The 22,992-nt window shown below is 41.2% G+C and overlaps 1 protein-coding gene and 1 long non-coding RNA gene across 2 annotated transcripts in view; one reads left to right on the top strand and one right to left on the bottom strand.

Moving 5' to 3' along the window:
* The window catches only part of LOC139997837 (coiled-coil domain-containing protein 102A), a 331,009-nt gene that overhangs the window by 198,873 nt on the left and 109,144 nt on the right, over positions 1-22,992 (top strand). The window lies entirely within an intron of this gene.
* Positions 14,261-16,441, bottom strand: LOC139994561 (uncharacterized). Its single transcript, XR_011801672.1, has 2 exons — positions 16,209-16,441; positions 14,261-15,048 (listed from the first exon to the last, which is right to left on the bottom strand). It is a non-coding gene; the product is annotated as an uncharacterized lncRNA (long non-coding RNA).

The raw sequence follows: 22,992 nt of genomic DNA, 5'->3' as shown, positions 1-22,992 counted from the left end.
CTCGACTTAAAAAAGACACATATTTATCTACCATTTTCGACTGTTCTTCAAGTCTACAAGGTTTCATCCAGAACAAAGTCAAACTGTTCGCGAGCTTTCCTTGCACGAGATAATAAAAGAGTAACTCGGATCGACCCAACTCTCGGATACAACATTTTAAGCACACCTCATAGCACACCTACTTTCTCAATATCGTTTCCTCTCGCATCTTCGAAATCTTCCAGAAAGCATTAATCTCGTGATTCTTTATTAAAACTACCATAAACCCGGTGAACGAAAAACGTTGAGCTCGTAACTCCGAGTCAAGGAGGTGCAACAGGTAGCAAGGGTATAATCGTTCGATGCAATCAAGATCGTGAAGATTAACCTGAACGAACCGGGGGATGTACGCGTCAGGCCAACAGCGTCATGCGTTCCGCAATTTTCACGCGGTGTTCGCGCCGAAATCGGCTCCGCGTAGGCAGATAATTGCTAATAGGTGGCCGAGCGCACGGCTAGTAGCTTGGTCTTCTACGTGGGAACGTATTCTCTCCCGGTGGAGGAGCGTAAAACCGGTGATCCACTGGGAAAATTGAGCCAAGATATGCTACGCTACGTTAAGTATAAAGATATTTGCTTCGATGTTCCAATACATATATATGTCGGATCATCTTTGGAAAACGGGGCGTGTGATGAGTTTTGCTGCGAGTTGTCCATAGTTGTCTTATACCAGATGATGTTTGTTTATGGGAATGTATTACAAAAGTTAACAAGTGATATCGATGATTGAGTGCTCGAGATGCCTATGACGATGAATTTAGGTTCGATAACGAATACACGGTCAACGGGATGACGATTGCGATTAGGAACTCGATGTACATGTTCACTGGGCTAGTCGAACTTATCGGATTACATCTCGGTCCAAGTGGAACTGCCCTTATATACTCCTCTCCGTATTCCTCAGGTGAATCCCTGTTTTTAAGGAGAGTTATTTAATTACTTTATACCTCTGTTAGGTACACGTCCCTCCCGTGAGCGTGGCTACGTTCAGTGACCCATTATGTCACTTCGAGCCCAAGCCCACTGTCATAAATCTCGGATAATCATAATTGACTTAACTCATAAACAGCTATTTCTCAGTTTTATTGTTTAAGTACGACTATAATAAAAAGTCTGAACTAAAGTCCTGGGGACCTTCCCAAATATTCCGAAAGAAAGGCTCCGGCGTCCCTTCATCTCCGACATATATGTATTTATATATGCGACATACATAAATATTTTTAAAGTCAAAGCGTAATGTAGCTCAGTCTGGCTTCTCAGACTTCAGGCCGCCTTTGGCCTTGTCCGCGACCGCCAAGTCGGAAGGGAACGCTTATCAGCCAGCGGAATTGCAGCTCTCGCGGCTCCCGATGCCACCGCGTTCACCGCAGATAGACGTGCGATTAGAAATGTCTTGCTTCGATGTCAGCCGGCAATTAACCGTGCCTCGGTACGTTCTGGTTTATGAGAAACTTAGCCGACTTGATCAATCAGAATGGTATCTCCAGCTCCACTGAAAACCGTTTTCTAGGATCGAGTAGTGTTTTTAATGGGATTTAATATTGTTAGCTTAATACCAACACTTCCGTATACTTCTACATACCTTTATTTGCAAAGGAAACTATCTCGCAATCCTGCCTGTTCCATCTAAATCGATATAATGATACTAAATAGAATTTCTACATTATACACTTAACGATCGAATTAATTATAAATCAAGATCAAACGATATGAATTTCTTTCGATCAATCTTTGCAGCTTCGAAGAATTCTAATTCGATGCTATTAGATTTTTAACGATGATTAAGACGCAAGAATAGACAATGGGTCGCGCTTATTAATAATTAACAAGCAGCAGAAACGTAACGAGCGTGCTTTAACGACTACAGAGTGACGTTGAGAAAAATCAGAGCGCGTTAAATTATTTATTAAGAAGGATCAGATGCCACGGTAGCGATGCAGGAGCCACCGTTCCCTCGTTAGAGTAACCTCGCCGAAGAATCGCCGCGGGTGACATCGTTTAGCCTTTAATTAGTTCCACAGGATATTAAGATTTGCGGGCTACGTACACACACGTTCCATTTCCTACCATGTAAGTACGTGATGCGAAGATGAATAGGCATAGGAAACGAAAATCGATATCGCTGAATCACGAGTTGCTACGCCTTCTGACCGGAGGCGTCACAAGATATAATATATCGATTCCCGCCCGGCAACCGAGCTTCTCGAGAAGCTGAAGTGGTCGAGAAAAATATTTATTTGCTACTACCTATAAAATGAATGAAAATACATATGTAACTTAATAACGACGCGATGTCGAAGAGCGAATGGAACTTTATGAAGATCAAGCAATGAAAATATATAAAATAGCGCTTTGCACGGAAGACGCTTCCCTTTTGATATATTGATATTGAACTGAAGAGTATTTGGAGATTCAATTTGTGGACCGTGTTCAATTTAGAAAATTGCTGATAAAAAATATATTGTATTAGGAAAGTGTGTTTAAAAAATGAAGATTATATCAAACTTTTTCAACCAACAAAATATGTTTCAGAAATGCTAATTATTTGAAATTATTCCATTTTTTTTTTTTTTTTTTTTTTTTATCAGCATTCAGGTAAAGTAATTTTATGTATCTAGAAATGCTTTAATGAAATTATATTAGCTTATCAACCCGTTACTCGAGGAAGTTAACAAGAAATGTTAATTCGATGATATTAGAATTGCTACTATCTTACACAGAATAATTTCTTTATTAGATAGGGAAGCGAAAAATAAAATATGTTTCTTCTTCGCACGCTTAAATAGAAGCTTCGTCTAATTGCACAAAATTTATTATAATAAATTTGCATAAACACGAGCAGTTTGGTAATTAGTTTAAAATGTAATTCATGTAAATAGTTGTACTTTCGATGTACTTATTAAGCTTATCCGAACAAAGTAGCAACCTGTGTAGCTTTCACGATATACCGGTTGCCAGTTAGATGTCAACGAACGAGTAAATACTACAAAGTTGTTCCTGCGGCCAACTTAAACGGTGGAAAGAATGCGGGCAACGAGTCACCGCGATATTAATTCGTTCGAGCGAGCACACGGCGTTGATCGACGCGTGGAAGAAGCATATAACGAGGAAATAAATAGAGACAAGCTGGTCCGTTCGTTCGACCGAGACACGATAGGACGACAAACGGCGCCGGCGTTCCGAGCCTTTTAATTTTCGTCGTCCAGCTTGGACACCGACCAACTTAAATCCTGCGATCGTCCCATCGCATGCTGACGCGTCCGTTGTCGCATCTTCGCGGTGTCGATCGATCACGTCCACGAGGAAACACCTGCGGTTCCGTCCTCGAAAAAATAAATCGCACGTGCTCGTAGGAATCTTTTTTTCGGGCCATCTGTGCTTAGCTTTAGAGAAAGAAAACGGAAAATTTAATCGGCCAATCTTTACTTAACCACGACTATAGCTAGTGTTTGTCAAACGACAAAAAATAATATCATTGAATCGTTGTTGTTGTTGTTTATTACTTTCATACTGTCACAAAATGTTCAGGTATCGCTTACAAGATCGATTAGTTTTTTAATTCCTTCGTTTCACTTTATACGTAGTCATCGACGGTGATCTGGGATTGATATTTTGTACGAATATTAAAACGAATCGCTTAATGGATAAAATTAAATGATCGCTCGTACAACCCATTGATCCCTGTTACGATCCTCAGTTGGTATTTCAAAAGAAGTTAAAGTATACTCGTGATGCAAAATCTCGTACAATGGTGGGGCTTGCTAACAGCCAAACTCACCATAACGAAAGAATCCATACAATCCAATCCTAACAATAGTTTCTCCGCAAAGACTCATGGCCTAAAAAACCTCAAAGAATTCCACTAAACTGCTCGTTCGCCAAGGGAACCACGAAACACACCGATCAAAGGAACAACCAACGTAGAACAACAAGACCCAGCATCAGCCAGAGTCACGCATTTCCCTTCGCGTACCCGTGAGACTCTCTCATGGCCCTGACTCGAAAAAGCCACAGCTTCTTCACCACGTTCCAGAAACACAGCGTTCAAACGACGATCACGTAGACTCGCGGTGATACACACGCTTAACCACCAACGACCACGGCTCTGGAGTGGTATAATCGTTGGGTTAGCGTGGACTGTGTATTTTCACATTCCACGAGTTTGCACGATTTTGCTGCGAGTTTCCACCAAGCAAAGAGTTCCGTAGGTGGGCATGTAGGAGCCAGACAGACTATCCGAGTATCGGCCCTTGCGAACTCTCTGGACGATATCGACGTTCCTATAGGAGAGACCTTATGCCGGGAGACCGAGGTGTGGACAGGACTCGATCTACATGAGAATACGATGGTCCCCATAACGAGAGAACGTGTAACGCCCACGCGATCGCTCTGGTATCCGCACTTCTACACGCGGCTCATACACGAACACCTTATCCTCTATTCTCTCCTCCTCTTCTTCTTCTTACTCTCTTTCGTTCGACCTTCTTGTCTGTAAGCAGAGGAACGATGATGAAGAGCAAGCTGCGCTCGGGGAGATCCATTCTAACGAACGTTGCTCGCTGGATTTATGTCGCCGTTTATCAAGCGTCCGATGAAAACGTAAGCCCCTACGAATAGAGGGAGGCCGACTGCTACGTCCAAGTTCCGACGAGAAACTCGTTGATACCCCTATATTCTGACGTTGTGTTATTATTCCTGGAACAGCGGCCCCGGTAACTCGGTAGCCGTCTTACGAGTTCGTTGCGCGTCCCTGCTGTTTCGCTCAACTTGTACCTCTTTAAGGTGGGATCTGCTATGTGCGTCAGACGCGAGCTTCTAGATTCATCACTCGTTTACCGCAACAATGAGCTATCTAAAAAATTACAATTTTCTAATGTTCTAATTTTGTAAGAATATCGCATTAAACGCGTCAATTGGTACAATCGAAAATGTCGTTCTTATATAAACATATTATAGTATTTTTCTTTTAGTTTGATAAATCTACATTTATCCCTAGAACCTCCTGTGTTATGACACACATTATTTAATATTGCGTCGTTCTTATATGAACATATTATAGTATTTTTCTTTTAGTTTGATAAATCCACATTTATCCCTACAACCTCCTGTGTTATGACACACTTTATTTAATATTGCGTCGTTGGATGAGAAACGAAACGTAAAAAGAAAATTTCAACGAGCGTTATGCACATTATTTCGTCGATGAACTCAAAAATTGAAGTAATACGATATTAATGAGAACGAAAAAAAAAAAAAAAAAAGGAAAAGAAGCTACAATAATCAATTAACGTTTGAAAATCGCTTAGAAAACAACAGAAATGTGTCTGCTTATATCTTGTCTCTCTCCATTGCATCTGTATTCCGTATAAAAGTACGTACAAGTGCGCCTGACCTTTATGGGAGATCCACCTTCAGGTTTTTACCGACCTTTGCGGTTTATGTAGATCAAGTTGGCGAAATGGGACCTGTCAAGGGATCCTAAATAGGATGTATCAGTAAGATTAGATCGCTCGTGTCGTTTGAAATTGTGGGAAGAGCGAGTCGATTCTTGAAACGTTCGTTCGTTGAACGTGATGAGTTAGAAACGATCCTTCGAGCAAGTTTGAATAAGAATGAGAGTACGAGCGGTGAACGGTGGCTGATGATGAGTTGGACTACGTTGAATGGACGCGTGGTGAAAGGGATGCATAATGCGTGCTGATGAGTTTGATATTTACGATTCTACGTTACTGTGAGCTATAGGGATTAGAATTCATATGAACGGATTAGATTGATATATGAATTCTAATTTGTATAAAGATCGATAGAGCGTAATTCTAATCGATAAAGTTGCGTTTCCACAACTTAACGTCCGATTCTCGAATATGAAAAGTCTAACAGAGACTGGATTATCGTTATCGCGAGCATCGAATATTTTATTTCACAAGAATAGAGCGGAGGAATGATTTTTATAATGAAATCTACTATCCTTCGATAGAATAATAACACGTAAATGTCATTTGAAATATAATAAACGTGAAATGTTTGCATGATAAGGAAGCGTGATTTTTCCGACGAAGTTGCAAAGGTTGAGAAAGTAATCGTAGACTTCATACTTTCCTTCGTTAAACGGAATATAAAGACGCGGCAGGGACGTAAGAAGGAAGAAGACCTTCGAGCAAACTAATGGGTTAAATTTTACGCGATAACCATGGTTACGGGGTAGCAGCTATTCACTGGACTTACGCGATCAACCACGAAGAGAAACAGAGGGATGTTCCATGGGTTTGCGACGCTACGCTTCGCAGCAGTGTATCAACGTGGTAGAAGAAAATCTGAAATTTCAAAAAATTGTTAATTAGATCAATCGTTCGTAGTTACGTAAAAATTCTATAAGTAGATAAAAGTACACGAATTTTTGTGCACCACTTGCACTATGTGTATAGAGCATTGTTGGAAAGAAGATCGTCTGATTAGTTGTATCGTATAAACTCAACACAATCGTAAAGATTGATACGCGTATTGACCGAAAGTCTCACATATGCAAATAAAATGGTACAGCAACGCGTGACGATGAACGATACAGCAGTACCTCCCTTGCTCCTGTGCCGTCTCGCTAGTCGTCTTTCCAGCAACGCATAGTCCTATCTTTCACGCAGAATTATTCTTTACTTATTTACGTTTCCTGTCTGATTTTTCTCGTGCTCGATTCGTCTGCTTATATCTTGTCCCTATTCCTTTATATTCTATCCTTGTTTGTTAATATTCCACGTTATCCGTTTACTATGTATGCTTATATTATATGCTATGTGTTGTTCGATTATTTACATCCTGGGTTTGCCCCTGCAAATCTTAAGTTTATATTTATGTTTATTTACATTTTGAATTTATTCATCCATATACTAGCTTGCTTCAACTACATTCTTGATTTATTTATCCTTTACATTTTCACTCTACCCGTTTACATTTTTCATCTTATTTAAATTCTCACCTCGTCCGATTATATTTCCCTATGTTCTCGTACCAATAGCGCATAATATGTACCTATATGTATGCGTAACACGGAACTCGTCGGATAGCACAAACCGCCTCAAACTTGACTTCGAGAAAAGCTTACACCTCGAACAACCTATAAATTCTCTCAGACAACCCAGCTTCGTTTAACACACCACGCGTTCGACAAATAAACCTCTCCATTAAAGAAGCACTTAACCCTCGCGTATCTCGCAGCCCTCTTCTACACAGCGTTTACAAATCATCGACTAATTGTACGCGTTTTCCAGTAGCCGACGATTAATACATAGCATAACCAAGTCTCTCGTAGAGGCGATCCGCGGCGTCGACCGGTCGCTGAAGGCGTACAAGCCGTTGGAGCGGCTTTTCGCCGATTTCCGTCGATTCATCCCGCCACGATCCTACGCCTTCACATATGTATGTACATACACCGTCATCATCGCACGAACGCCGCGTAATTACAGCTTCCGCCGTCTAAGCAAGCTAATGACTTACCAGGAACGATATTCGATCCTCGATCCTTGTCATACGTGACGTTCGATCGCGGAAGCGAGGAGTAAGAACTGATGCAAACGAGTAAATGACGCACAATGGTTCCATAGTCCAATGGTTCGTACTAGCGAATTTTACTCGTGACATTGTTATTTGTGCGTTATTCGTTGAGAACGAGGTGGTTTTAAGGATTTCCTAGCTGTAAAATTTGGATTTAATAGTATTTAATAGTATTAGGAGAAGAGACTGGTCTTACGTAACGAACATAGCGATTACTTTCATATTACGATGATCTTCGTTATTTTTTGTTAGAATTTAATCTTAAAGTTAAGATTAATAATCTGTGGAAGACACGATGTTTATGTTAAAATAATATTCAGTAATATTTATTAAACAGAACTACAGAACCAAATGTATATAAGTGAGTGATATAATTAACAACGTATGGAGATTGTTGACAGGTGACCAGTTACTCTCAGACTAGACGTAGGTAGTGACCCATGACCCCTTAAATATTTTGAACCCTACTCTCTATACAGTAATGAGTATGATCTGTGTAAGTGTCCTGTTCAAATTTCCGTGTGGGTGTCTGTGTAAGAGTATTGTGCCTATGCTTGTAACATCGTTGTATTCCAACATATCTATTCCTTTCTTTATACTTTTTCCATTACACGAGAAGATTCGCAATTCAGAAGGGATTTTTATTCATTGAGAAAACTAGAAGAACGTAAGGAATGCACGTTACATGCAAAATATAGTAGTTCTAATATTTGGTACTAATATTTCAGCTCAAATTTCTTTCGTATAAATGAGCTACTACTTTAGTAAATAATAATCGGATCAATTTTCAACCTAATCTTCTCTGGATTTGACAACCATTTAAAAATACTATTCGTTACAACCCTCGCCCGTACCAAGCCTACGCAAAGACGTAAAGGAAAACGTGGTTCGTCTATTCCAGGAACGTACGCCGCGGCTAGATCGTGGTAAAATTATGAAAAAAACCGCGTACTACATCTTCATCAATTAGCGATGCCATGCGACCGGTCGAAAGCGACGTGTAGGAAGCTTGGAATCCATTGTACCAGGAATCGACGTCTCCTGGTTGCACGATCAGTACCCGATTCAGTGTGGCGTATCGTGCCTCGCCAAGCCGAAGAACCAGGCGGAGGACTCTCCCTAGGGAAACCGGGACGACGCGGGGAATGCGATTTGATTCCTTTAGCATCTCGATCCACACGAGGATAGGCGATTTTATTTCTCGAAACAGCGCGCATGACCTTCAAAGGAAAGTTCAGCATGGTGGATTCTGAAAACAGGAGGTCGGGACGCTGGAACACTTGCACCGGAACAAAAACCATTCTCGCTGATTAGAATCGCGATTTGTCGATCGTGCATCGTGTGAAAATTGCTAGATGATATAAAAATATATGGTTTTACGTAATTTTCTCAATGAGTAGGTTAAGTTCAGTTAACGAGGAAGAATCGTTTATTAACACGTTGATCGACGCGCGAATTTTTTGCATATGTTTCCCTGGGAATTGCGATAAGTTGAAATTTACTACGCTGTAACGTTGAATTTTTTCGAAATATTCCATTAAATTCACACGCCTTTTCTCTAGCGATGAGTATCTTAATCATTTGCATCGTTGAAAATTTCTTGGTCCATGAAATTTATCTTGCTTTGATCGTTCTAACAAATTCGGTAATGTGGATCACCGATGGGATCACCGATAGGGATGATGCAGCTTTAGTTTTTACCCAATTTAATCAAACCTTTTTCAAACGAACCGAGCGTATCGAATGCATTAGACGGAACAAATAAATTTATTCGCATGCAAAGTTCATAAAGAAGTAGAAAAACAGACGTAAACTAACCGACACGAGAAGCAATTTAATGCAAATTTCCTGCTACAAATAAGGTTAATTGCCGAACAATTGCACATAGAATACAAGAAACGTATCAAGAGACATAACAAACCATATCTTTGATACGTTGGAAAGGATCGATAGCTCCTCCTCTCGCGATCACCTAGGGCCTAGACCACACGTATGGCCTCTCCCGTGGATCGAAGCAATCGTTTCTGAGCGCGTTTAATTACAGCTTTCGATAATTGTAGTTTTTGCCGATGATCGTTCGATCGGACCGTAACGTTCCAGTTATGGTTAATCTCTGCGAAGCGAAGTTTCTTTTTTTCACCAAAGCCCTTTTCATCCAGCTCATTAGAGCTCGTTTGTCCATCAATAAAGAATTTTTCTACATATTGCTGGGAGAAACGATCGGTTTTACTGCCGTTTTTAATCAGTTTGTATTCCTCCGAGTCTTTAAGTGCTTCCTATCGACAATTGCAACGCGCAAGAGAGGATCGCGCCACGAAATCGACGGATGGTCGCGTAAAACGTTTTATTTCAATCATTTCCAGAACTTTCAACTCCTGGCGAGCAAAAACTTTCCACATAATAACATGCTGGTGATTCGCGAGCGTTTGCTACATCGCGGTTAGATCCTTCTCGGTCGATTCGAGTCTTTTCTAAATCGAAGATTTAATGGATATCGTATGCGAGAAAAATTATCGGTATGTTCCGTATGCTATCGCAACCGCGTGTAATAATTTGATGGAATTCTACTTCAGATTTATCGCGTATGATGATTTCTCTCCTAAAGAAACCGTTCAAAGACCATACTGGTCAATCCCGTAAATTAAAAATTACCTAAAAGTGGAAAAGTGATGACATTACGAACGCTGTTCTTCAAACTCACTTTAGAGTTTAAACGTTATTTGTGTCGTCTTCTTGCGACGAATAACCTCGTGAAAACAAGTAATTTGTTTTTTAAGAATCGGATATTAATTATACGCTTGTGTAACGAAACGAAGGAATTAATAAAAAGTGAAATTGATCGGTTTGGTCAGAGCGGCTCGTATCTTATTTCATCTTATGTAGTCGCATTAAAATTGCGTTTGTGAAAGGCGCATTCACCAACGAAACGGCTGCATCCGTGTAAACGCGGCCTAACGAATAGCGGGGCTTTTTGTTGGGACGTGGTAACGATTCGAGGGGACGCGAGGCAAAAGTCACGGCGTCGACGTAGCCAGAGCCTGGCCATCAGCAGCTCCTCTCTCCTTTCTCTGCGGTATCGTCCACTTTACTTTCTGGCCCTGATGAACCGCGTTACTACGTGAGTCTTGTTATACGCGCCGCCTGCACGAAAGAGACGGAGGAACAATCAAGACAGGCGGAAAAGCTCATCAACGGACCAGCAACGAAGGAGAAGGGGCACAGAGATTAGGATTGAATCGAAGCCAGGCCTGTTTCGTTGGAAAAATACCAACTCCGGATGATTTATATGCCCGCGACGCGACGTTCGATTAACCACCAACAGGAAAAAGTTGATTCTTTTCTCCTTTCTCTTTTTTGTTCTTCGCAAAGTACGGAAGGTTTCGACGATCCGTTGTTAATTAGACACTAACCCTTTGGGGCTCGAATTTTTATAATCCAAGGGTTAGATTATTCTCGTATTAACAATGGTCAATTCACATAAGAAATGGGATATACTAACGTTTGTCGGAAGATATTTTTCAAAATTACCTTCAGAAGGTGATAATTCGAGAATTGAGAACCACAATGGAGTAAGCCGATCCACTGTTATTTTTATAAGATAAGCGTCTCGCGTTTATTACTATATTTTTTCATTATGGAATTGTCACGATAAGGATAGAACGACGATATTTTAAAAACAGAAATTATCTACTTAATTAAATCTTACACAACTGTGATTTTCACCTCGCAAAGTTACAACGATGATTAGCTTCTAATAAAAATGATTGCCATATAGCAAACGATTAGACCGTCTGATTCACAGAAGGTTTAGGATACGTTAAAGTTCGCCAAATTGTCTATAAAACGTACCTTCCATAATTATCGTGAATATTAGCTTCGAATGAAAAGATTCGCATATGGCGAACGATCGGATCGGATCAGACATATGGCGATATAAATCTTGATTGATTCTATGGCTTAATATGATTTTTCATTACACCAGACACTCGATAATTAATTGTCATAACCAATAGCGGATCGATATTAGAAATATGTCGAATCAAGATCGTGACATCATGGCACCGAGTCAAAGGAACCGGACGTCATCGCTGGCGTCGACAAAAAACCATGAAGAGATTCTATCGTAATTGATCGACGGGGTATCTATTTCGTTAGCGACTACCGTTCGGCTCGATTGGTTATCGAGAATCGATCAGGAAAGCTTCCGGACCGTTGGTTGTTCGCAGTCGTAGAAATTTCTTGCCTTTCTCGTTGGCTCGTAGCCGTTGAAAGATATGACGTTGATTGCTCGTCGTGAAGGACCTCGGGATGAACCGCGCGAGTCGATGACCTCGAGGGTGCTCGATCCACCACAGGACGAGCGGTGGAAGGGAAAAAGGACGAAGAGGCCAGAAGAGGGGAGAATCACTATCGGGGAAAAGTGGATTTCCATCGAACGTCGATCGTTCGCGCCGCTGATCACGGCACGTGTTTCTTCGTAATTTGCTTACATTATCTCGAAGATCGTGAAATTGAATGAAAGCTGAGGAAATATTGGAAGAGAGGAGAAAATAAACGTTAGTCGTTATTGCAAGTAATTGATAGGTTTATGTTTGTTGTATATGTAATGATTAACAAGAAATAAGAGCAAAGAAAAATCGTAGCAAACCGGAAGAGAAAAAGTGAAAACACCGTATGAAGATGCAGCGGCCCACGATACGCATAATCTGCATGTAACCCGGTAATTTTACATTATTCTTCTTTTTAGTCGAACCTTGACGCTTTTGCTTGTTCCAAATAATCTTCCACGGTAGAATTATATGAAACATTTTCTCATCTTTAATATTTTTGCTTGATGAACCTGAAGTACGCAATATTTTCTCGTTATTCAATTACGAATTCGAAGCTAATAATGTTTCATAATATACAAGTATAATTATTGTATGCAATATTTAAAATTAAACTTTAAGCTTAATCGATCCAAATAATACAAATTTGTTCCAGGTAAAAGGAAAGTGCAAAATTCAGACATCTTTAATAATAATTATTAGTTTCATGGATTTTTCATGGACCAGAGGGGGAAGAAAATGAGCGAAGGTGATGAAACCTGTCCGTCACGGTTCGTTGAACTATAAAAAGCATAATTAAGCCACTATTAACGCAGGCGTAAATCACGGTGGCCGGCACGAAGCGAAATTTCGTTTATCGCCGTGACTACGAGCTACAGGAATTTTAATTGCTCTTCAATTATCCCCGAAACTTCTGCTCGGCCGACCTGTGAACGCCGAATCTATCCGATGTCCAATCCACATCGCGGCAGCACCGATAAAATCCTTTCGAGTTAATCCTGTCTGAAAATAACCATTTAACGATTCGATTAAACGAAACTCGACATAAATTTTTGCCGATCTTTCTTAACATCGACGGCCAGCGTGTAACTTTGCGAGAATTCAGGATTATCCTGTCAAGTCCTATTATGGCGGACGAAATTTTAAAGTCGTGAAACTGCGGTAATTTCCATTTTCGTGTACGGTTTAGCACTTGAATCAATTTTTGGCAGAACCCTTTGGCCCACCGAGATTAAGGAATTCGGAACAAACGTCGCCATGATCGTTCTTAAACTAGCAATTCTTTCGAGTTTCTTGAAAGAATAGAATTTTTTTCTTTGGTCTACGTTTATAACATAGTTGATAGAACAAATCAAATTTTCTTCATTTCTTAAGCCGGTCACATACCCTAATTTATTGCCTAAGTGACATTGCAATTATCAAATGCTTCAAAGTTACAATCAAATAGAAATTGGAGAAAAGGATGAAAAGTGGGCGGATAAATTTCGTCTATTTATTTACAAGTTTGATTGGTTTGTGATAAACGATAGCATAAAGCAGATCTTCCTAATTTTTCAAATTGATAAAGTTGCTTAATTGTTCCTTGCATAAACTATTGCCTAAATGGCGATGGAACTGTAGAATATTGAAAGACTCAAATAAAATAAAAATTAAGAGACAAAAGGTAGATAAATCAATCTCGTGTGTTTATTTATTTACGAGAAACCTTCAGTGTCTATGGCGCGAATGATGAAGCATATCTTGCCGACTTTTCAGACCAACTTCTTCCCGTACCCTATTGTCTAAATAGCGATACGGCTAGTAAATGTTTAAAAATTAGAGCGAGATAAAAATTAGAAAAAGTATACAAAGATGATAAAAGGCGAATGTTTCTATCTGAGGTGTTTATTTATTTAAGAGAAAACAGAAGTGCTAGACGTAAGTACGAAGGTGGAGAAACAGCAGCAGATTGGATCAAACGATGAGAAGAGCCGGTGAGTTTAGATACGCGCGTTCGACGGAGCCTCGAGAAGGCAGTTCGTTCCCCTGGCAGTACCTTTACTCTTCAAGGTGAATTTGTCGATAACGTCCCACGCCTACCCGTCCGAATAATTAATCACCTGTTCCCGATGAACTGACGTACCGTTAGAGAAGCCTGCCCTCGGGCTACGTTGATCTTCTAACGGGTGGAAAACAATTTTGGGAACATAATGGCCGCGCAACATCAAAGAGACCAAAGAAACAACGAGGCACTGTAATTGCTATGAATCGTGCTCCTACTTTCAATAATAAAGTATCCTTGACGAATTTATAATCGTATTATTAAATATAGGAAATTTCGAGGAAATTAAGTGACAATCTGCAAAAAATAAAATTCCAATTATTCTTTAATATATGTAGAATACGTAATCGCAAAATCAAACATTACGACCAGTTCTTATACGCGTTTTCTTTTTTCCTGCGAGACTGCAATCTACACGTTTAGGGACAGCTTGTCCTAGAAGTAAGAAAGTTACTTACGTTAATCTAAATGTACAGTTTTAAGAAATTATGCATACGTATAGTACAATTAATTAACCGATTTAATCGATGTAACCAAATAACAGAATAACAAATTTCTGTCGCATGTATCAAGGAAATTTTCAAACAAGGAAACCAAACGAGAGGACCTGAAAGTGTCCCATATACAATTTCGAGAATCCTCGGCTGACTATAACACGATCCAGGTGACTATAAACCCGTGCATCCTATAGATCGTAACCCCGAAGCCTGGAAGGAGAAATTCGGTAACCCGATATCACCGAATTTTACCGAGAATTTTTATGTGGCCGCTTAATGGCGTTTTAATTGCGCTGCCTCAGCGCCTCGGTTGATTAAGCAGTAAATTCGTGTATTCATAAACCACTGTGCTTTACGAACGTGCATTTCACGTATTCATATATACGTGCACACATTTGTACGGGCCTCTCGTGATTTTCATCTTGCTTTCGTACACCTTAAACCGTCGTACCGCTTCTCCATGCCTGTGGTCCTTGTTGTATCTTTCTTTCGGACAATATTACAGGATGCTCATCGTTTGGATACCGAAGACGTCGCGATCAATCGCCAGATATCATTTGGTCTGGGTTTATGAGGCAATAGATAGTTGACGACAGCTCTTCGATAAAACGGAATAAAACAGAATTTAATTTGTAAGAGCCTTCGCTCTTACTTAAGACGATAATTAATCTAATCGAGTTTGATACAGGATAATTCTTCCATTTCTGGTAACCAGAACAATTAATTTGAAAATAAATTTGAGAAATGAAGCAATGTACTGTGTACTTTGTCGAAGGAACGGATTATATCATAAATAATAGTTTCAATAATTTTGATAGACTGTTTAAAATGATTAGGGAATCCCTACTATTGCAAAGTTGAAAAGTTTATTGCATCAACTAACATATATATTGTATAACTAACAACTTTTGTTGAATAGAATTTTCGTAGGCTTTGTGGCTGGATAGATTGACATATTACTCGTGTAATTCTGTGAACAAGAGTAATTAATAATTTTATAGATGATACTACGCACAATCTACCTTTCGATTTATTTTCGCATTTATGTAAACTGCATTCTGTTTAATCCATATTTTAATGTGATATATAATTCATAGCTTCCTGAGAATAATTAAAAAAGTACGACCTGAATAAATACTTTCCTCTGAATATCACAACGACTACTTTACTTTGGATAGTTTTTATACAACATAACATAAACATGTGAAATGTATACTTTTACTGAACTATAACTCATCCAAGAGAAATCTCGGATAACATCAGACCGATAGATAATTCCTCAAGTGACTCGTTTCTCATTTAATCTCTTCTTCCCAGAAAAATTTTAAAGACACCCCCGGTATTTATGGCGCCCACGCGTATCAAAGGTTTCTCTTTTTTCCACGTCTCCTTTTTTTTTTTTTTTTTTTTTTATTACTATTATCCGGTAAAGGGTAACAGTTTCGCAAGACACATTCTAGAGGCTTCCCTCAGAATGCCAGCCTCGTTGTATGGTGTTCGAAAATGAAAGAGGCGTGTGAACGAGAGAATCAGCCTCGGCAAAGCAACAGCAGCAGAAGAAGAAGATAACGATAAAGAGGAAGGAGAAGACGCAGAAGAAGAGGAAGAGCGAAAGTGAAACAGGGATGAGGAAGGGGAGGACTGTGTCTGTGTATCAGCTACCTGCAAAACCACTCTCGGATGAGCTATATATCGCGGGTCCCTCCCCCGCGCGGTATCGCTTTAATTTTAAATTAAAATTCATGAGCGGGTTATTACCTTTTTGCCGGATCGAGTTACACACTTTTTCGGCAGGATACCGCACAAATCCTCACGTGTCTATGCTCGTACCGCCACAAGAACGTTCGTTTCACGCTGTCGAGAAAGTTCAATGTATGCGTTTAGGTTTTCGCCAATATGAAATTAAATTGGAATTAAAGTTAATTCAGATTGGAAGTTTGGACAGACAAGCCACTCTTCGTGGATGTTTGTTGATTAAATTAAAAGATGTTTTATATGTAACTATGCGTGTATCGCTCTCAGCAAGATTTGTTTCTTACTGTCATGAATATTAAATGCACTGACGCTAGAAATATAGACAATTAAAGTGAAACTTATACCGAAGAAAACAAAATGGAAAACTATATGTTTTGCAAAAAAAAACCTTCAAGATCGTAAAAATGTGATGTACGACACGTTATGAATCTGTAAAATTTTTATAAAAAATCACGAATTACTCACTTTAACCATTTTGTTAATAACAGCGTTTAATAGTTTCTTCGTGATAAGATAATTGTCGTAGGATGCTACCCATGCGTTTCTGGTATAAGACTCAACGAAACAAAAATGCCTGTGTAATTTCAATGTTTGACACGCGTCGATATGATTACCAGTTAGGAGTCCTCGATTGGACTTCGAAACTGAAGCGAGTCCAAGGTGAGACGGTCGTTCCTTTTCAGCGGAGGAACCAGCTTCGATGAACGAAGGACGACACTTTCGCGATAGCCTTGGTCCTTCGACTGAAATCATCGTGATTCTTCGAATGCCAAGGACGGACATCTAATACAAGCCTCTTAGTCAACATTTAACAACCCCAAAATTATTTCGCGGACCATATTGAGACGATGATTTTGTCGAACAACTGGCAATTACTAACAGAAAAGTCGAAAGAAAAAAGAAAAGAAAGCTAATGGTCAAAAATTCGACCGCTCGGTTCTCCCTACGACCAATGAGATCCGATTTCCTCTTCCATTATTTTTACACGTCAACGAGAAGGCACACGACGCGAAACCGAAATTCATCAGAATGGACCAATCGAAATGACTGGGCAGAAATTTTCGAGAATTCTATTAGCGTCGTTGAAGAACGTAAATCTCGTTCCCGATGACTCATGAACGAGATCGTTCGTTTGGTTGGGTCCCTCGCGTTCGCCAGAACGAAGCGTACCGCGTCATTAATTAGTGCCGCGTCTCGGGGATTCATTTGGGCCCCGGTAATGAAACTCGGCCAACACGCAACAGGTCTCGCCTTGATGTAGAAGAAGCTGGTAAATACAGAATTGTCTGTAAATACGGTCGACGATCGAGGAATCGAGGATAACGACTGAGGATCAAGCCCTCCGTCTCGATGCTTCTCTATTTCATAGCGCACAATAGCGGACAAAGTGGGTGCAATGGAGCCGCCTTGATTCGAGCTAAGCAGCTTTTCCAAACCTACGTGGGATTATTCGTGGCCCACGTTCGCCATTGTCGGCGGCTTCCGCAAAAATTCACTTCGATCCTCGCTCTCGACGACTTTTGTCTGCTGTATGAATTTTTTGGATTTAGTTGAGGCGACGTTCATGATAATACGAGCCAAGATTGAACTCAGAGGGACTTCGAATCATAATTAACATCGACGTTAAATTTTCGATCTCAGTTAACACTATGGATTTTTAATCATGATTAACATAACAATTGAACAAATATTAATTTACCAAAGATGTAACGGCAGCAGCAAAGATTTTGGATAAAAATGCTGTCGTTTTTAAACGACATCGAATTTCCAGCACGTTTGTAAAAACGATCAGATTTCAATCGATTTCGAGTCAATGTTTATTGGTTTAAGCACATTACTGGAAAGTGGAACAATCCCTTTGATTGTTAATATTTATTCACTATAAAGACTTGAAAGTGTATTCGTACGTATGTTTTTCTTATAGTTGATATAAAGGAAGCAGAAAAGGATTATGTTCTAAATAGTTCGTTCTAAATTCTTCTACGTTTTATCGCGCTCAGCCAAACCAAAGGGTCAATAATCCATTACCGGTGAAGGATAAACGAGAACGCGAGGATGCTTTAAGGAACCCGAATACTGAGAAAGATCTCGCTGGGAGATCAAAATACAGATCCAAAAAACTCAAAGATCGATGACCTCGAATCGTTGGAAACTTAGCAGGCGCGTCGCAGGGACAAATCTGTGGTGTGGCACCGCAACCAGAAGAAAGGGATACCCCGGTCGTCTTTCCAAGGAACGGGGCAACGCGTCGCGGATGGCCGGTAAATCGAGATGAGAACGAGTTTCGAGAATTAAGGTAATCGAGCCGGCGCACCTGACAGAGGCTCGAATTACGGTCCCGTCCAGAGCCGGTATCCATCGTTGCAGGACATTTCCAAGCCACCCACGCCGAGTACAAACGGCGCTGGCTTCATCTGAAAACTGTTCGACCGGCTTTTGCTTCCCTTGGTTACGCGCGCCCACGCGCTTCCTAGACACGCGTAGCCGTCGCGACGTGGGAACGAGTTTCCACCAGATGTGATCTCCCTCTATCATTGTCGAGTAGTTTCACTTTCTGGCATCCGTATTATGCGGACACGATGCACGTTCCACGTCATAAATTTCGTTCGATTAGCCTTTAATCAGTATGCACATACACGAGCCTTTTGCTAATGTTGCAACTATTCGAGTAAGTAAAGAGAATCGAATAATTCAAAATTTTTCACGGGAATCTTATAGATATAATTGAACGAATTCACAATTTTTCATAAGACTTTTCCAAGTACAAGAGTGATCGGATCACGATCATCCACATCGACTCGTTATTCTTCGCAGGAATTCTATTTTTCTTCGTATGAACGCATTCTTTCGGTTTGATTCTGTTAAAAGAATTTCTATATCTTAGTCGTTGGGGTTTGGTAGTGTTAAACGAACGGTTGCACCAACCAGGAAAATCTTAATACGATAGGAACGCCAGGAATGCGAGTTATTAATGGAAAAAAATATCGAAGGCAGAAAAATCTACGAACACGGTTCATAAACCATCGCCGGTCTGAAATCACGCGAAACTTCCAAGATAACCGTAGGGATCATCCAGATACGTATTTGCCCCTCCTAATATTTTGATGTATTCGTTCCGATCGAGCGCGCACAGTAGTGCGCAGGAGCCTGGCGAATTCGCGGGTAACGAGCGCGTAAATAGAAGCGGAAAAAGAGGGGAAAAAAGGAAGAAGCCTGACCGCCGTAATGACTCTCCTCCCCAAGTACAGGTATAGTGACATTAACTGCCTGGTAGATTAACCATCGAGAAATAAGTCTCTCGCAACTACGGCTCGGCTGGAGAATTAATCCGTACGGCGTGCGTGTAAGCATCGACGATGGTCGGTCCCGTGGTCGTCGTCATCGGGAACGAAGGCTAGAGAGAGCTTGTTAAAACTTTAGTTAATCACGGCCTGGACATCGGTCACACGTTGTCGTGCTTAATTCGCGATGTGCCCGTTCCCTTTCCCCCCTTTTCTCTTCACGTCTCTTTATCACACGTTCGGTATCCTTACGTTTCTCGTCCCTTTACTTCCTTTCTCTCCCTCTCCTCTTTCTTACATCCTACATAGATGTATCTCGGTCTTCGTATCGCCGGGCTGAAAACTCAATTACAGCTTAATGAATTGGCGCGCGGAACGACGGGACACGGGGAGCGGAGCTGAGAGACCTCGGAAGAAGGTCCAGAAGAAGGACGAAGCTGCACAGAGTAACGGAGAGTAGCTGGTCGAGGCTCGGTAACAAGGCAGCCGCAACGCTCAGTCAGCGCACGTTACTCTTACGGGGATACCAGATTCTAGATAGGAAGATCACGAGAATCGATTTTCCCTTGGCGGCTCCAAGATCGGCCCGTTCTCGCGGTATCGATCGCGCGCGATCATCTTGCCGCCGTTTCCCTCGATTCATCCGCAAATATCTATCTCTGGTGAGCAACGTATCGAGAGTCTCGATTCTCCAGTTTCTCGGCTCTTCACACTGAACTGAATTCTCCTCGGTGAACCGGGCTTTCCCCTGTGAACTGAATTTTCCAGAGTGAACCGACCTCTCGACGCTGAACTGAATTCTCTACGGTGGAACGAGTTCTGCACGGTGAACCGAGTTCTCTACGATGAATCGGGTACTGTACGGTAAAGCCAGTTCTCTGTACCGAACTGAACACTCGGCGGTAAATCGAGCTCTCCACATTGAACTGAATTCTGCACAATGAACCGAGTTCTCCGCAGGGAATCGGCGTCTTCACGGTAGCGCAGGCTTTTAATGGCAGTCCGTGGCATTCAATGGGAGTTTCATTCGCGGATGCGAGAGAATTTGTAAGATGGGAGTAATCGAGTTTTATTGGTTTTTATAAATCTTGGTCGAAGAGATAGGTCGTAAACGTTGGTGGCGATGGTAGCTTGATTTCCCTCGATGGAAACGCTGGAAGTCGTCGAAACGAATCGATAAAAGCGACAGTGATAATATATAGGCGACGTGTAGCAAACGAGTTTCTTGTTTCTGGCGCACGCCTAAAATGCCTCGTTGGTAGGGTAGCCGCGATCAGGTTCTACATTTCAAACGCGTGTTACCTGCGATCGTAAAAGCACCAATCCTATAAACCATCCTTATCTTTTCTAACGCTTTTTCTGAAATATTATTGATTCGTGGATTAGGAATATCGTAACTGGAAGAATTATTAAGGAAATATAAAGTGAATTACGTGCATATAATAATATTATTTCAACTACAGATATACTTCAGCGATATATCATGTATTTTAAATCTCACCTGACGTGATTTATTTCGTTTACGCGCCTTAAATTATATTTCGCAGTATTTTATAGGTATCGGATAAACCTGCGTCGATATCGCGAAATTTTCAAATACGTTAAAAGTATCCGTCGATTTCAGAGGTTTATTATCGTTATCGATCATATTTGAAAATATATCACGATAGCCTGAAACAGATTCGTGACTCCTTCTACCGGCCTCCTCGCCAGCGATACGGATCGATTAAATTCCTTCGTCAATCAAAGGATCCAATAATTAAACGATAACAAGAATCGAGATGAAGGAGCACGAGTGCGACGCGAGACGCGTATCGACTCGAGGAACCTTGGTAATTTCGACGATGCGAACCCGCCGCTCCGGTAATTTCAATGCCGGATACGAAGTGTACCAGCTCTTATTCGTCCCGTGAACTGTTTCGAATGTTTATATCGCGGTTTCGAAAACTGGTCGAACCGACTCCGTTCTCCGACCGATTCCACCTGGTGCGCACGAAAGAAACGACGAGGAGAGAAGAAGAAGAGGATCGAAGAAGGAAAGAAACGGAAGAAAATGGGAGCAAAGAAAAAGTGGCAGAGAGCAAAGTTATCCCGGTTCTCAGAGGCGGCGCGAAACAGTTCGATTCGCATCCTGGCCTGGTCCAGCAGATTTCGGGGATACGGCTCGCGAAATTACCGGTAACTGCGTTCCGCGAGAAACGATCGTGCAAAGAAAAGTTACGGGCGCGAGCGGATAAAAAAGAGGCGCAGCTGGTTTCCTCTCGCGCCGTTTCGCGGAGAAACCGTGCTTCCTGTGCGCGCTCACCCGTCCCTCTTCGCCGAGACTCGACATCGTTTCACAACGCGGGGCCCTCTCTCACCTGGGATTTATTTTTCGGCGAAGTGAAATTAAGTTTTATATCCAGCGGCTGTAACGAGGCTGCCTCGCTGGTGGGCGCCAGGAACCAGCAACAGAAACTACCGTGGCGATGATGACTCGCGTCCGCCGCAAGATTTCCAGATTCCCTTCACGGGTTACCTTTCCGTGGCTGTTCGCGAAATCGAGGATAACGATGTTGTATGGTCGATGAAGCACCGATAAAAATGCATTTCGGCAACCTTTGCTTCCAGAGGTTAATTAATGAACGGCGGATCTTGAGCGACCGATCACTTTGACCAACGTTGCTCTTCTTTATTCCATATAGAATCGTTTTATCGGCGATTCTATTTAAGATATCGACGTAATTAAGGCATTCGCGATTATCTTTGTTCAGATCGTTCCGGAATCCGTGACCTATGCATTACACCGCCATTTCCTGCGCCACGAATGTCTTTTTAATCGATCGTTTTCATCAACGTTATTCATTGCGAATATGAATAGTTTGTGGAAGAAGAATGACGTCAATGACAGCGAAAAGCTACCTTTGCTGGTTCATTCTATATTCGCACTTTCCTGGGTGAATTTCACGACAGCGTCACATGTTCTTCGAACTAGATCTCTATCGAGAAACGCGTCAAATATTATTGTCTGGTACAATCTGTGGCAAACAGCTTATTTAGGAAGAACAGATCCTATTCTATAACGTATTTAATAATAAGAAAAGATATTTGAAAATTGTCGATCAAGAATGTTGCAGAAATTGCTGCAAGTGTTTAAACATAACGCGAGAGGAATATTCTGACGTGATCGCAAAAATTCTCCGGGTTTTTGCCTTCAGTATGGAGGATGATTTACCATAACTTGTTTTCTTACGAGCAAAGAAAAGTTGTAGTTCTTTTGCTCCAAATTGCAGCTAAAGTAACGCGTGCCTTCGTAATAATTTTCGTTTCTTTTACGATAGATAGGTAGCAGTAATATTACGTGATAAAAAATAGTCCGGCAATCGAACGAAAGTAAACTGGCGACCGACCTCGACTTTCAAAGGCGCGCAGGCTATTAAAATTCGGCTCTGGAACTTGGATCCCTTTCGTACGACCCTCCCACGCGCGTCGAGCGCCGTCTCTCACGTGCAACAAGATTAAAAACG

This window comes from Bombus fervidus, chromosome 2, assembly GCF_041682495.2.
Source record: "Bombus fervidus isolate BK054 chromosome 2, iyBomFerv1, whole genome shotgun sequence".
NCBI lineage: Eukaryota > Metazoa > Arthropoda > Insecta > Hymenoptera > Apidae > Bombus > Bombus fervidus.
Note: the sequence above shows the minus strand (reverse complement) of the source record. Positions and strands in the feature narration are given on the sequence as shown.